This window comes from Adiantum capillus-veneris, chromosome 15, assembly GCF_014529385.1.
Source record: "Adiantum capillus-veneris isolate H3 chromosome 15, ASM1452938v2, whole genome shotgun sequence".
NCBI classification, from domain to species: Eukaryota; Viridiplantae; Streptophyta; class Polypodiopsida; order Polypodiales; family Pteridaceae; genus Adiantum; species Adiantum capillus-veneris.
The window spans coordinates 134,199,880-134,216,563 of record NC_140945.1 but is presented as its reverse complement, the minus strand read 5'-3'; the positions used below and the strand labels follow the sequence as shown (position 1 = coordinate 134,216,563).

The following is a 16,684-nucleotide window of genomic DNA, read 5'->3' as shown; positions in this document are numbered from 1 at the left end:
TGCAGGCTGCTGCGCAGGGGCTTTGCGTGAAAACAGTGAGGCACAGCAAGTTCGGTACCCGCAGGGATTCAGCGAGGCTTGGGCAGGTTGGAGGTCCTCTCGCTGTGGGCTGACCCAGCAAGGGGGCCGAGTGCTGTTTGCTATTAACAGCTGCAGATGCGTGAACAAGAACTGCTTGCTCTGGTTTCTATTGGCAGGTACAGGTGACAACAGCATAATACCAAGGGGCTGAGCCTCTGTGACTTTGGTGGTACTGGTCGAGCACCCGCAATGGGCTGAGTTGATGTATACACCCGCATCGGGTTGTGGTATTTTGTTTTCTTCGCCTGGACTTTGCCGAGCCAGAGCATCGAGTTGTTTTGGAGGTTATGCTGATTCCTCGAGTGGGCCACGAACCCACATCTTTGTATGCCAGTAGTTGGGTGAGCCAACCTGCTCTGATCCCTCACCATTTTGTATTGTAAGCCGTGGTGGGCTCGCCGAGCTGAGGAGGATATACCCTCGCTCGCCTATCCTTCTTGTTGGATTGGTTTCTAGTGTGCCCTGTCCGCATGGACTCAGCCGAGTCAAAGCATCGAGCTATACCCGCGTCGCCAATGGAGGCCATGAGCGCTTTGCCAGTGGAGGCCATGATCATTTTGCCAGTATGTAAGCCCCATACGAAGGCAACTTTTGTGCTTACAAACAAGCGGATAACACAAATGGAAAGGGAGTTGAAAGATGGAAAGCAGAGACGGAGGGATGGTGGAAAAAGAAGGCCAACCTTCTTCAAATGTTTCTCAATGAAGGCGCGCAATGGAAGAAGGAGAAAGAGGACTTGCACGCAGAGCTACAAGCATTTAAGGCGGATTCACAAGCACTTAGAGAAGAGGTCACAGCCCTCAAGCGAGAGCTTGCGGATAGAGTAAGCAATGGACTGGAAGAAGGGGAATTTCAGCCCTCGGTGATAGACGAGATCAAGGTCATCAAGGAGCAGGTACGGATGATCACAGAGGAGGAGAAACAGAAGGTGGTAAAGACATCTTCGTGGATGGATGTGATCACGAAGACACAGAAGAAGGCAGATGAGGCCGAGAAATGGATAGAAGTCGCTAAGAAAGGGAAACGGAAAGAAACCACATGCGTCCCCACTCCTACAATCATCAACATGACTCTAGAGGAAGAGTAGCAAAGGAAAACTAGAGCCTTGCATATAAGAGTAACCAGTCTAAAAGACCGAGATGATGTGGAAGGGGGAGTTGAAGAACTTCTCCGCATGATGGGTAGTGAGGCTACTCATTCAAAGGCATGGAGGGTAGGGAAGAAGACACAAGGCAATGGGGAGACTTCAAAAGGGAGAGCTTTAATCATCCGTTTCCCATCCGTAGAGGCAAAGGACTTCTTGAAGAAGTGAAGGGGATCGGGGAGCACCACAAACGAAGAGTGAGAGAGAGAGAAGGAGACACACACACGATTTGGGTGGGGAGACTCAAAAGAGTGAGTAGCCCCCTATACACTTATGCTATGTATAAGGTATACAAGTCAGTGGGCACCCAGACTCTGGGCGGCCGGGCAAGGCACAGACGCCTATACCCCAACAACCTCCCACTTAAAGGCGACTGTGCCTTTAAGCAAGAGAACATAGTCTAAAGACTACAAAAGGCGAGAGAAAACCGCTCTCAACCGATGCCCACTGGCTGGCTGTGATCGTGTGCATCCGGCTGTCCTGCTCCCGTGTAAGTCCATACACCACTAGACGTACCGCACACGTACTGCAAGTATGTACGCAATACCTGCATATCTCCCTCGTGCACTATGCCATCATCAGTCAACAAACGGCTGACAACCCCAACTGCAAATGCTCCCACTGCAGCTGCGATATCTGGTCTCAAGATCAACATCTCATACATGAGACCACCAAATGCCGATGCAATGCTAGCGGGCCCTGCTAGCTCTACGGAGCATGCATCAACATATATATCCCTGGCAATAGGCATCTCTGACTGACAAGGCGTGTCAGCCACATGCATCTCCTGACTGTCCGCAAAAGACGCATCAACCTGTCGTGCAACCTCAGAGCAAACCAGCTGCTCTAGGTGTCTGCTGGAAGACATATCCTGCACAACTATATCCCCATGCTCACTGTCGAGCATAGAAAGGAATGACTGCATAATCACTGACATCTCAGCCTCCTCTGCAATCATCCACTGCAAACATGACCACTCAATCTGCTGTGACTCACTAGAGCTCTCATGCTCTAACTCCGTATGCATAGACTCTTGCACAACGTCCTCCTGTCGTGACTCACTAGAGCAAGACCGCTCTACCTGTCTATCCTGCATAGAAGTATCTCGCACAACTGACTCTCTGCTTTGCTCAGTCACTAGCAAAGCATGCATGTCTGACTCTGTCACCTCTCTGTGTGACTGCTCAAGTTGTGCCCCAACTGTGTGCACAACGAGCTCACTACTCTGCACTCCATGCAAAGTATCCTGCAACCCACAAGCAAAAGAGACTCGCCTGCTCTCTCGCTGTCTACCTGGCTGTATGATCACAGAGACAACACCGTCTCTCGCGTGATCCACATGCAATGGGTAACCTGTACCACTCCTGGCACCTCTCGCAATCATTAGCGAACCCAAATGCATCACAAAATCTCGCTCTCGTAGCGAAATCTGACATCCACTATCCCGTAACTGTCTGACTGAGATCAAATCCCGTCTCAGATCTGGCACATAACGCACATGACGCAGGGTAAATCTCATACCACTGGGCAAGGACAAACATACATCTCCTGTACCCTCAATGTCATACATAGCACCATCAGCCATGTGCACACAACCAAGTCTCCCACTAGAAAACGTGCTAAACCACTCACGATGCGACGTGACATGGAAAGTAGCATCTGAATCTAGTAACCAATGTGAAGACAATGTGCAATCCGATATGCAATCCGTAGACATAAGATCGTCTGAAGACAAGCTAGATATAAATGTGACATTGCCATCACAAGCATACTCAGTAACCACCGTACTGATCTCACTAGCATCTGTCATGCCCAAATCTGCATCACGCATCTGTCGCCTCCGTTGTCTCAAACACCTGAAACATCGACGCCTAATGTGCCCTCTATGTCCACAATGCCAACATGTCAAGTCTCTATGCCGTCGAGACTTGCGTGTGGGACCAATCTCTCCCATGGACATAGAAGTGGGACTAGACTCCCCTGTAGACATGGATGTCGCGTACATAGCATGTAAACTCTGCCATAAAGCATGAGTTGTAGTCTCCCTCGAGACCTGCCAGTCAACAGACTCAACCAGATGCAAACGAATCGTAGACATTGCTAACTCATCAAGATCCTGCCAATCATCATCACGCATAGACTTGGGCTTCGCCGATAAACCACGCAAGGGTTTATCCTGACCCAAATCCGCCAATGCAACAAGCATATGCTCCTTCCAAGCAACAAAATCTGCACCATCAAACTGTGTCAGACCATAACGTTGGAAGTCAAATGAAAAATCAGCCATAATGCTCGCAAAAGAGCAACCAACAATGAGTAGCAAATGTCAACCAAATCAGCCCTAAACTGACTTGAATCGCATCAATAAAAGTCTGCAAATATGGCTGCAAATCAGCCCCAAAACAGCCCCAAAATTCAGCTCTTAAACAACTGCATAAACAAGTCACAAACGTGTCCCAGATCAGCCTACAACTGAGTCATACATAGACACCTACAAAGAGGAAACAATGGCTGAAAATTCAGCACCCAAATAAGCCCTCAAACCTGCCTGTAAACTTGTAAACCTGTAGCTGAAACCTGCTGAAAAAACCTCAAGCCATTAGTGCTCGAATCCGGCTACCTACCTCGTAGCCACACAAGCATACATCACAATACTCACTCCTGTGAGTGTGCCAAGATAACTGTACGCCTGTCAAACCCGTGAGCTAATCACCAAGCCCACAATGTGCGGTATCGATGCATACACACACACAAATCTCCCACCTGCAGAGAACACCGCACGCAAATGCTGAGTGCAACCCGCAATCTCTACCTAGATCGCACAAATGATACGCATAAAACTCCTGAGAAAATTTCGCCAGAGTTTCGTCAGTAAAACGGCCACAAAACCAGTAACCAAACTGACTGCACGCTCAAAATCATGAGCAACCAAAGCACATCAAACCGCACTCCAAATGCATGCACCAATCTCCACACTTTGCATACATCATTGCAAACACCTGTAAATCTAGTACACAAATATCTGCTCTACCTGTGACTGCCAAAAAAACATGCTCGAGGCATACATTGCCGAGCTCAAAATGCAATCACATTAGTCTCCCTGAGCATCAAACCACATAAGGCATACATCGTATCCTCCCACCTGTGAGGAAACTTGCAGCAAATATCACTCTCACATCTGAGAGCAAACCATGTGTGGAATCCTCGACACACAATAAACAACTGCTGCTGCAGAAAATTCAGCGTTCAGAATTTTAAAATTCTGATATGACGAGCGCGTCCGGAGCGTGCCAAAACCCCAAGGTAGACTCCTGGATCATATGTATCCGAGTCCGGGTGTGAAAGCTATGCCAAAAACAGTGTTTTTGGGACCCGAGAGTGCACAAATAAACTTGTTGCTGTACCTGCTGTAATTCAAAGCATAATTTCAGCAAATAGACATCACCATCGCGTCCGGAGCGTGCCAAAACCCTGACCTAGACTCCTGGATCATGTAGATCTGACTCTGTATGACGGAGCTACGCAAAAAACTGCGTTTTAGAGCCCGAAAATGGCAAAAACGAGCTGCACACAGTCTTGAACCTGCTCCTGCTCCACTCTGCGTGATGCAATGTCCTCTCAATGCAAGCTCCAACACAAGAGCTCTGCCACAACAGCATCCAAGCACTCGAATGTCAAGCTCTCCTCCGCCGAGCACTTCTCTAACGAGCTCCACTGAGCTCAAAAGCTCCTCTCACCAAGGAAGCCGCAACCGCCTCCTCGACCAAGCTTGACCACACCAAGCTCCTAAGCTCCAAAGACAATGCTCCTCAAGCTAAAATCGCTCTCCGTGAAACTCCGCGACCGAACTCCACCGTCGAGAGCGAGCGAGCTATCGCCTCGAAGCTCTCAAAGCCGTCGTGCTCTCCGCGGTCACCATAGCTCTGATACCAATTGAAGGGGATCGGGGAGCACCACAAACGAAGAGTGAGAGAGAGAGGAGACACACACACAATTTGGGTGGGGAGACTCAAAAGAGTGAGCAGCCCCCTATACACTTATGCTATGTATAAGGTATACAAGTCAGTGGGCACCCAGACTCTGGGCGGCCGGGCAAGGCACAGACGCCTATACCCCAACAAGAAGCGCCCTACACTAAAGAAAACAAGCATATTCCATGGAGATGACCTCACTCTCACACAACTTGCGCATATGAGAAAGATAATGCCAGAGATTCAAGCGGCAAGGGAGAAGGGAAAGACGGCCTTCTACAGAGATGGCAAGGTGGTGATTGTAGAACGGCGCTCCACATGACGGTGCGAGACCTATGGGACCACACTCAAAGTTGCTACCTCGAATTGTAATGGATCTATGCGCCTTGATGTGGGTGCTTTTGAGGATAGTTTTGCGGGAAGAGACATCGTCTTCTACTCTGAGACACATCAGGCCCCGGGGCAATCTATGCCTCACATTAGTGGATATAGATGGGAGACAACCTGTAGACAAGAGACACGATCAGAGCACAGAGGGCGGGGCTCAGGAGGAGTGGCAGTGCTATTCAGGGAGAAGTTGCAGCCATTGATACATATAGCCCGCAGGGATGAGCAAGCTAGGTATATGTGGGTGAGATTGAGAGCAGAGACAGGTAGGTATCTTTACATTGCTATTTGCTACTTCCCCCCGAGTACGTCAGTTTATGCACCACCCAGAGGACAGTCCCCCTTCTCTATTCTGGATGATGACATATGGGAGTTCTCTAGAGATGGTGACATCATCATTCTAGGGGATTTCAATGCTAGGATTGCCCATCATCAGACAGTATTTTATGATACTTCAGAGGAGATGCTGAGAGAGTTCGATGTTGCAGAGACGGGTCTATCCAGACTATCACAGGATGGAGAACACACTGAGTATGAACGACACTTGATAGACATGGGGACTGCACATGGATTGGCCATCTTGAATGGCCTACAAAGATTTTTCGCTGCGGCGGGTTTTACATGCTTTCCACACAGACATGGAGCCAGCACAATGGATTATGTCATGGCACAGCCGAGCCTCATCTCTAGTATCCAAGACCTCACGGTTGGACCCAGACCTATTGGGGTGGCAGTGGATCATGCTCTTGTGTCGCGGACCATTTCTTTTCAGTTTAGTGTAGCACACAGGCTACGAGCAGCAGCCCCTACTCGCTACACCTTCACGTGGGAGACGTACTCTGTATACATAGATGGGATCTACAGACGCCTGTGCACAGAGGAGCCAGGGCGACCTCTGGAGGAGCTTACTACTATACTGACACAGACACTACATGATGGAGCAGCAGAGGCATACCCACATACCCAGCCTGAGCAGAGACGCCGTTCAGGGAGCATGCCCGAGAACAGTTGGTATGATGAGGAATGCCGGGACACTAGAGCTAGACTTCAGAGGGAGGTGCTTTTGGGGGACATCACTCATAGGCAGTCACAGATTGACTTCCGACACCTAGTGCGGCGGAAGAAGAGAGCATTTTTGGCTCGCCTAGAGCAGGATCTATACCAGCTATTCTTGAGTCACGACTCATGTGAGGCGTAGAGGCTCTTTCATGAGCACCCCCCCCCCCCCCCACCATCACTTCTACAGAGGCTTGGGACCAGTATGCATCATCTTTGTACACAGTTCCTGAGCAGCCGCCCCTTCCCGACCCCCCCGATCCATGCCCACACACATGTGTTTATTTCACCGCTGAGTTTGGTGAGGAAGGCCATTGACAGTGTTAGGTGCAGCGGAATGAATGTTTGAACTTTGCTCAAGATGAGTGCTCCAAACTGTGCTCAAGGTTCCTTTTGTTCTTATGGAAGGTAGAGCCTTCCGTTCTTAATGAGAGAGTGCAATGATCATAACAAAGTGAATGGATACTGTGTGTGCAAGTGTATGAGACTAAGAGATAGAGAGAGAAGAGAAATATGACACCAGAGACGTTGTAAAACCCTCCTCCGAAGGCCCCACTCTCTATGGCGAGAGCGGTCTACTTATGATTGCACAAATCTCTACAATGCTTGGACTTGCCGACGATGTCGACGACGATGAGGACGACGATGAGACGGGCTGAAATATGAGAATGCTAAGGGCTGAAATCTGCAAATCTTTATCTGCTGAATTCTGACTCTATGTCGATGATGATGTCGATGGCGATGATGCGACGACGACGCGCTGAAAACGCAGATGCTGAAATCTGCGTTTTCCGGGCTGAAACTGTGAACCTTGCGGAAACTGACCGTGCGGCGAGGAACTGCTGCGGGAAGGTGAGATCTGCAAGGTTCGGGACTTGATCTGCGGTGTCTAAAGGCTGAAAACTGAAAACGCTGAGGTTTCTTGATGTTCTGTCGCGGTGATTCTGCAAAACACTGGGGCTGATCTGCAAATAAAAAACGCTAGGGCTGAAAATCTGCTACTGTCGCCGGTTGTTCTGCAAAAGCAAAACGCTAGGATGATCTACTGTGTCTTGACGACCCCGGGGCTGATCTGCTGTGCACAAATCGCGAAGGCTGATCTGATGCAAAAACGCTAGGTCTTCTATGGAGAAAAAAGCAGAGTAGTCGCGGGGGTTGGTCTTGTTGAGAAGTTGCCTGTTGAGCAAGGTGCTCCTGCTGCCTTTTCTACCAAATAGTGCTAGCTCTAGTTTGCTTATATACAAACTTAGCAAAATTGCCCTACCTACTTTTGTTGGAAAGTCACTTAAATTAATAAGTGAAAAATGCCAAAAATAGGTAAAATAGGCTAAATGCACTGGAAAATTCCTCTAACTGATTCTGATGGGAATGCTTATGATCATGCTGTGTGCAACCAGAGGATATGCATCTACACTAAGTGACTCATATCCTCTACACTAAGTGACTGGGCATGCACGGTCTACGAATAGACTCACAAAAAGTGCCAGATCACTTCTAATCTAGACTGACTGGACTGACTGAACCCTGTTATGGTGTAGCTTGTCCACGGACACGTAGGGTTGGATGTGTCACGTGACAAACAGGATGAGGACTGGGAGAGCATATGATCATGATGGCTTAGTGGCTAAGCATTTTATGCATGCTAGAGATTTACTAGCAAAGCTTCTAGCAGTTATGTTTAACTGTGCCATGTGTGAGGGCTTACTTGATACTTGGAGCCTATCTACTATTGTACCTATCTTCAAGTCAAGAGACCCTATGGAGCCTGGGAACTATCGCACTATCATGATTGGACACACATTGGCACTGTTGTACGCATCTATTCTTGAGCATCAGCTGAGTAGATGGGCAGAGAGGGAGGGGATACGCGCAGCCAGGCAGGCAGGTTTCAGGAGGGGTTTTTCTACTCTTGACCATATCTTGACACTCAGAGCCATCATTGAGGAGGGCAGATCGCGTGGGAGACGGATCTATTGCAACTTTGTGGATTTCCGCAAAGCATTTGACACAGTGCCCACAGCTAGATTGATGCGCAGATTACAGCAGATGGGAGTACCCACAGAGCTCATTTGGGGGGTCATGAGCATTATACAAGTCAGTAGTGGGGGATGTACGCACCCTAGAGGGTCTATCCGCACCGGTTTACTCCATTATTGGGGTGAAGCAGGGCTGCCCGCTCTCTCCTACTCTATTTGGTATGTATGTAGATGAGGTTTCTGACTACATTGAGAGAGATGGTGATAGAGGTGCACAACTGGCAGGGGCATGGATTCCACTATTGTTATATGCTGATGATATTGTGTTGATCTCTGACTCTCCGGAGGGGATGCAACGTCACTTGGATGCTTTGCATAGGTTTGCCCAAGAAAGTGGTTTGTCCGTCAACCTTGGTAAAACCAAGGTCATGGTATTTAATACCACCCCACAGTGGATCAGGAGGTCAGCGCCCGCCTTTAGATACGGCCAGGAGAAGATGGAGTATACAGATGCTTACACTTACCTTGGAGTGGTTTTTAGTGGGCCAGCATTTTCATTGAGGATGGCAGCACAGACTAGATTGACCGGAGCCCATGCAGCATTGGGTAGATTGGAAAGGATGTGTTCACAGGTTTAGTTTCAGGACCCTCGGACGAAACTCTGGCTCTTTGACACTTTGGTGGCTTCTGCATTGCTTTATGGAGCTGAGATTTGGGGACCTTCACTGGATCATCACGGGAGGGCAGGCCGCAGTGATGGATGGGGGGACATGGAGAAGCCTCTTGTCTCTATGATCTCGCGGCTCATTAGGGGCAAGGCTTCAGTACCACGTGCTATTATACGAGCAGAGCTAGCTGCCCCCCCACTCGTGGTTGAGGCGCTCACCAGATCTGTCTCCTTCATACACCGCACATGGGAACATCCCAGAGACAGATATGCACGCCTTGCACTTGAGTCCTCTCGACAGTTAGCCATGCAAGGAGATACAACATGCTGGTATGGGGAGATGACATCATGGTTTCAGGTGCATGGGTTCAACATAGACAGATTGCCTCCCTTCCGGTACATTGGATGCGCCCTCTATGACTCTTACACAGTCCGAGATCACCAGGCTCATTCGCCAGGACTTGACTCAGCTAGACACCAAGAGGACATGGATACAGCCAGTATAGGAGCTGGGCACGAAGATGGCTTTCTACAGAGAGCATCTCCTCCAGCTTACGGAGGATGGTGTTGTGACGAGGCCCAGATACATGGACACCCACTTGTCTCATGGGATACGATGTGCTATTGGCCAGATATGCACATCTTCACACCAGTTGCGGATCGAGACTGGGAGATACAACGGAGTACCAGCAGAGGCCAGGACATGCCCCCTGTGTGACATCGAGCCTGAGACAGAGTTGCACTACACATGTCACTGCCCCATCTACTACGAGATACGAGGTCGCTTCCATTGCTTGTTCAGAGAGGGCTTTGGACCATTCTCTAGAGTCATGCGGTATGAGGATTAGAGATGCTGGGTTTGTTTTTGCTCGAGCTGCGCAGACACAGAGAGAGCCTGATGAGAGGAGAGGCTAGCCACTCTCAGAGACAAATCACAGACTTCTTTAAAGCTGCCACTGGACACCCGGAGGAGTTACTACCACAACAGAGCTCGTCGCTTTACACCAAAGGCATACTGATCGACCGAGCCACTGAGCTGGGGAGATCCAGACGCCCACGACTGCGGAGGATTACACAACATCGACAGAGGCTGTATCAGAGGATTCGGGTCACTTTGGCTCGACATGCACGACGCCCGGTTAGACTACTGACCATGGAGGAGATTGATGAGATCCGCCAGCGACCGATACTTGATCTCCTGTGATCTAGCTATCCCATCTAGTTGTCTAGCTGCTTAGTCCACACCTAGCAGTCTAGGATTCCATAGTATTTTATTTTGTCAGTTTGTCATTTTGTCATCTTGTTACTCTGACTTTGCATCAGATCCACCACATTGTAACTTTCTGGTCTCATAGGTCGCTTTGGCCTTTTGAAGACGTTAATATAACATTTCATCTCATCTCATCTCTCTCTCTCTCTCTCTCTCTCTCTCTCTCTCTCTCTCTCTCTCTCTCTCTCTCTCTCTCTCTCTCTCTCTCTCTCTCTCTCTCTCTCTACACTTCCGCATCGTCGATTTTGACATGGTATCAGAGTTGTGTGCTCCATGAAGGCCTTGGCGTGGAGGAGTAGCCCAAAGAAGAGAAGAATGCCGAAAACCCTCCCTTCCTTGCTTGCGTTCTAAAACGTTGCTGTGCAGCGGCACCGTAACCCCTCTATCTCCATACGTTTTGAAAGGGTGCTGCCGACAACACCAAAAGAGCCCCAAATGCCACAGCTAACGTATCAAAACGCTGGCGTCTCGCAGTAAATAGCCTCCAACCGGCACCGGTTTCTCCTCATCCCCTGCGTGCATTTTGAAACGCATCTGCAGACGCCACTGCTGCCTCCGCTCCCAATAGTGTTTTAGAACGCTGCGCCTAGCAGCGCCTCCTCTGCTCCTACGCGTTTTGAAACGCCCCTTGCGACTCACGCAACCCTCTCGCCTTGGCGACAGTACCCTCTTGCGTTTTGATATGCAGCGACAGGTGAAGTCCCCCTAGTCAACAGCCTTTTGAAACACATCCAACAACTCCCTCCCCCCTTGTCTTGGCAGAAGCGGCGACCTCCCTTTTCAAGTAGAAAGCCTAATGTTTTAAAACGTTGAGGGCTGAGTGGGCACCTTTTGGAAGCAGATTGGGAAGGTGTGGCTTTGTGCCCAATTTACGGATGTTGTGGAGTGGCATGGGAGGTGTGTACAAGGTCCGAGGAAGGGCATCGAAAGGATACAGATCGACTTTCGGCAGGTGGCTCGCAAGAGGGCCATCGGAGTCACAGCAGTTTTGGAGCAATTTGGGAGCGGGGTTATGTGGAGCCTTGATTTGTTTGAGGGCTCCCACACGCAGATTGTGCGGCTTGGGAGCAGTAACCCAAACTGAAGTTTCCACAGAGGGTTAGCGGACTTGTGTGCGGTGTAGTGCAGAGGAGCGAATTGGCATCGGCTTGGACGGAACTCTTAGCCCTTGTTATGCACAGTTTATTGTGGAGCTTTGGCTTTGTTCGAGGCCTACCACAGGGCAAACGTGCGAAGCGGCTATCGGTGACAGAGTTTCGGATTTCAACGAGGGATAGCAGATTGTGCGGAGCCCATTGCGTGTGGAGTTCCCTTTGCGATGGAGTTGAAGCGGCTTGGATCTTTTTCGGCTTGGTTTATACGGCCATTTTTTGGAGTGCGAGAAGGTACCCGATTACCAAATCTTGCAACTTCAAAATGGCCTCCCCTTGCTCGAGCACCTGCAACAACGACCACCAAAAGCAACAAGTGGCTATGGATAACGGATTGTCAACCATCCATTTAGCGGCCTATGCACCGACACAGTTCTCAAGGAACCCGATATATTGTTTGGTTCGAGTTTGTGAAGTCAAACGCAAATGGAGGAGTTCGCTAGAGGACAGCGGCAAAGGTCAGATGGACAAGGATGGCAGTACTAGTACTCAGTTAGCTGCCTTGGTACCCACGAGGTATGACCACAGTTGTTATGAATGTGATTCGACGCTTTGTTTGGCTCGAGAGTTTGAAGCCAAAGGCAGAAGCACGAACTCACAGGAAGACAAGGACAAAGGCCAGCTGGACAGAGATTACGGTAATAAAGATTTGGCAGAGGAGATCGGCATGGTACTCGTGGCGGTGGCCATAGTGGCCTCGACGTCAGATTTCTAGTCAAATGACAGGTGTCACCACTAGCTTCAGCCAAAGAGAGGCTAGTGAGTGGGGCAAGCACTCCTCCCTATATTTAATTTGGACCCTTGTGTTGGAGTTCAAGTTATTGGTGTTTGGACCCGTAGGTCGGAGTTCAATGCACATGTATCTGGCAAGGAGCCAATCAAATGTCTAAAACACTATGGATGAATGCACCAATCCATTGTTGTTGGTCAGATTATGGACAGGATGTGTTCCAACACTTCATTTTCTTGGAGTTCTATATTTAGGACGTAATGTGTTCACAGTTCACGAATGGGGATTATTGGACGTAGTGTGGACTACAGTTCAAAGTTTCTACAAAGGCAACCGATGCTCAAGATGGCATTACTTCCAGGTACAAAGTTGAGGAGAGCAACACACCAAGGTGTATCCAGTATCCCGGCCGGTGCTGGGGTGTCCATGGTAGCTTCTTCATCAACTTGGTCTCACTATTGATGTCCACTATGAGCTACAGAAAGGGTGTTAAAGTTTAAGCATCTCAAGTGAACTGCCCAATGTGATCCCATTATTTAGTTCGGCTTTTAGGTATTTATTTTACTTATTTGTCAAAGTCTTGGCTAGGGAAATTTACTGGGATTGCTATATAAGCAACCCCTTGCCTCCATTGTATACACATTCAGTTATTCATTGCCAAGGTTGATTGGTTCAGGAGACTCTCTCTCTCTCTCTCTCTCTCTCTCTCTCTCTCTCTCTCTCTCCCCTTGGTCTCTATGCTTCCGCATCGTCGACTTTGACAATATCATATAGAGCCAGAGACAGAGTTACATCACATTTGTCATTGTCCGGTATACTATGAGATACGAGGCCGCTTTCACTGTCCATTCAAAGAGGGCTTTGGACTGTTGGCTAGAGTCATGAGATATCAGGATCAGAGATGCCTCGGGTTGTTTTTGCTAGAGCTGTGCAGACATAGGGAGAGTCTCTTAAGGAGATCAGGTAGTCGGAGACATTCACAAAGGGAGATCATTGACTTCTTTACAGTAGGGACTCAGCAGGCGGATGAGCATGCTTCACAACAAACTTTAGATCCCACTTCTACCGGGGGTTTATTAGTGGACAAAGCCATTGAGCTCGGGAGACGTGGGCGACCACGACATCAATAGAGGCTCCACCAGGGCTATTCTAGCACGACATGGGAGACGCTCAGTACAACTATTTACAGAGGTGGACATTGACGAAGCCCTTCAACGATCGATGCAATACTTTCTTGAACAACGCCCAATCCCGGGCATCCTCGGGCATGAATGATGATGATGATGATTTTTGATTTGATGATTTCAGCCTTTTAGTCTTAGTCTTTCACTTTACTTCATTTTATTTTTGTACTCAGACATTAGATTAGATCCACAAGGATTGTATCAGCTCGATCTCATAGGTCATTTTGGCCTTTTGAAGACGTTTAATATAACATTTCATTTCATTTCATTTTCTCTCTCTTTGACCGTGCAATGGACCTAGGGATATCCAGGCGTCCACGATTAGAGAGGAGGGCATCCCAGCATAGACAAAGATTACAGAGGAGGATTCATATTATTTTGGCGCGCCACGCACGATACCCAGTCAGGTTTTTGACCATGGAGGACATCGAGGAGATCCAACACCGACCGATACTAGATTTACTCTGAACTAGAGGATTATCCCCTTCTTAGTAGCTTAAGTTTCTTACATCCCTCATTAGTTTGTACCTTTGTATTGACTAGAGAGTCTCTAGTCTTTCCCCCACTTTCACTTTCACTAGAACATTTTGTTTAGGATGTTAGTCTTTATTGCAGCACACAAACTTTGTATTAGATTCACCAGTTTGTAACTTGTTGGTCTCATAGGTCATTTTGGCCTTTTGTAGATGTTAATATATCATATCATATCATATCATCTCTCTCTCTCTCTCTCTCTCTCTCTCTCTCTCTCTCTCTCTCTATCATATATACTTTCACGCCAGAAACTGATTCAGTCTATGTGGAAAAGATCTATAATAGGATGTGGGCAGCCGAGCCAGTATATACTGTAGAGGAGATTACTTCTCAGTTAACAGAGATACTACATGGAGCAGCACAAGAGGCATACCAACATACTCAACCTGATCAGAAGAGAGGAGCTGGGAACATGCCTCAAAACAGTTGGTATGACGAGGAATGCAGAGAGACGAGAATCCAGGTCCAAAAAGAGCTTACACTTTGGATCATCACATATAAGCAGTCTCGGATTGCTCTTCGGCGTATAGTACGTCGCAAGAAAAGGACATTTTTAGCCAAACTAGAGAAGGATTTATATCAGCTCTTCTTGAGTCAGGACTCACATGAGGCATGGCGCTTATTTCAAGAGCACTCACCGCCTCCGACGATTACTTCTCCTGAGATCTGGGGTCAATATGTAACATCATTATATATGGTATCTGGACAGCCTCCATTACCAGATCCGCTAGAGCCATGCCCTGCTGCTAGTACTTTCTTTACTACGGAAATGGTGGAAAAAGCCATTGATAAGATGAAGACAAGAAGAGCATATGATCATGAAGGTTTAGTAACAGAACATCTGATCCATGCCAGGGATCTACTTTTAGAAGTCCTTGCTCGGCTGTTTAATCGGGTCATGTGTAAAGGATTACCTGAATCTTGGAAATTATCTAGTATCGTACCTATTTTCAAGTCAGGGGACCCTATGATACCCGGGAACTACCGCACCATTATGGTAGGTCACACTTTGACCCGACTGTATGCTGTAGCAGGGCTACAGTGTCACTTCATAGGACAGGCAGTTGGACAGTTAGCTACAGTTGGTCTGGTCTGGTTCACACTGGCCAGGTCACCACCACCACTCAATTTGGAGATAGACTTAGCTGGCTGGACATTTATGGGCCGTTGGTGGCTCTTATGGTTGTACATATGAGTAGTCGTTTTGGGCCAGTTCCATTATCTTGTACGTAGTCGTCTAGAGAGAGTCTTACACAGAGCATCGCTTCACCATCCCTGCACATCTGAGCCTCGACACCCCCATTTGTACCTGTGAGTCCTGGGCTGGAGCTGAGTGTGCTGCCATGCCAGAGTCTGTACATGGTTCTTTGAGCTAGTCGAGTCCACATGTTCTGGTCCACTGTTGTGTCTCTATTGTTTTCCATTATTTCTGTGTTTCATTCTGTTTGAGAGAGTTTCCATTTGTTTGAGTGAGATTGTCACGCACATTGCACTGAGGGGCACCCACACTGTAGAGAGCACGACACATTATCCGCGCTACAGGTGCTCTCATTTTGGCGATCACGATGGGACCTCAACTGAAGTCTCACTCTGTTGAGTAACTGGTTTCTTCCCTTCGCCTGTGCAGCCTGTTGGTCTGGTCCAGTTTCACCCTTGACAGCTTAATCTAGCTGGTCTAGTCTCTCGCCTTGTTGGTCTGGTCCTCTCTCGCCCTGGTCCACCCAGTGCTCGTCCCTGGTCTAGTCCTTCCTCGTCCTGGTCCAGGTCAGGTGGTCTCTTCACTCGCCCTGGTCTAGTAGAGTCTAGACCAATGTTCAGCCAAGTGAAGGTTGTCTTGCCCGAGTGAAGGTATTCTTACCCAAAGCTTGGTGGGGTTGGCGGTTACTGCATGACACATACAAGGTCGTCTTTGGAGCGTCAAAGTGCACTACTGAGTCCTCTGAAGTACTACCACAGACGGCGTCAACCCTTGGTGCCTAGTAGAAGCATATTAACCCCATCACCCATACCTACTCATACGGCTACCTCCATTCCTTCGACCAGTTCTACATCCTCCAGATCACCTTCTCCGGTAAGGCTCTCCCCCATTTTGTTACAGCAAGCTAGTGAGCAACAGACTCAGGAGCAAGAGGCCATGGAGGAGCTCACAAGTGTTCTGGCAAAGGTGAACATCAAGTTCCCTACCTTTAAAGGTCTCTCCGCAGAAGATGCAGACGACCATGCTCGGAGGTTTGTCTCTCTGTGCAGAGGTCGTGGCCTCAACAGAGAAGACGCATACCTGGTGCTCTTCCCGTCCACCTTGGATGGTCTTGCAGATAAATGGTACAGTCAGTTTGCTGAAAACCACTTTACTACTTGGACCATGTTAAGACAACAGTTCTGTGAAGCTTTCCGACCAGGGGATTATCAAGAGAAGATTCTAGATGAGTTGGCCAACCTGTTGCTCCAGCCCAAGGAGACATTTGCAGAGCTCATGACCAGAACAAAGTCTCTGGTCGCCAAGCTGCCTCAGCAACCAGGGGAATTCATGGTG

General features: G+C 48.6%; 1 protein-coding gene and 1 pseudogene across 3 annotated transcripts in view; one reads left to right on the top strand and one right to left on the bottom strand.

The window, feature by feature from the left end:
• Positions 1–16,684, bottom strand: part of LOC147441521 (uncharacterized) — a 107,491-nt gene that overhangs the window by 10,465 nt on the left and 80,342 nt on the right. The gene's annotated exons all lie outside the window — the stretch shown is intronic.
• On the top strand, positions 552–11,636 carry LOC147441522 (uncharacterized; annotated as a pseudogene).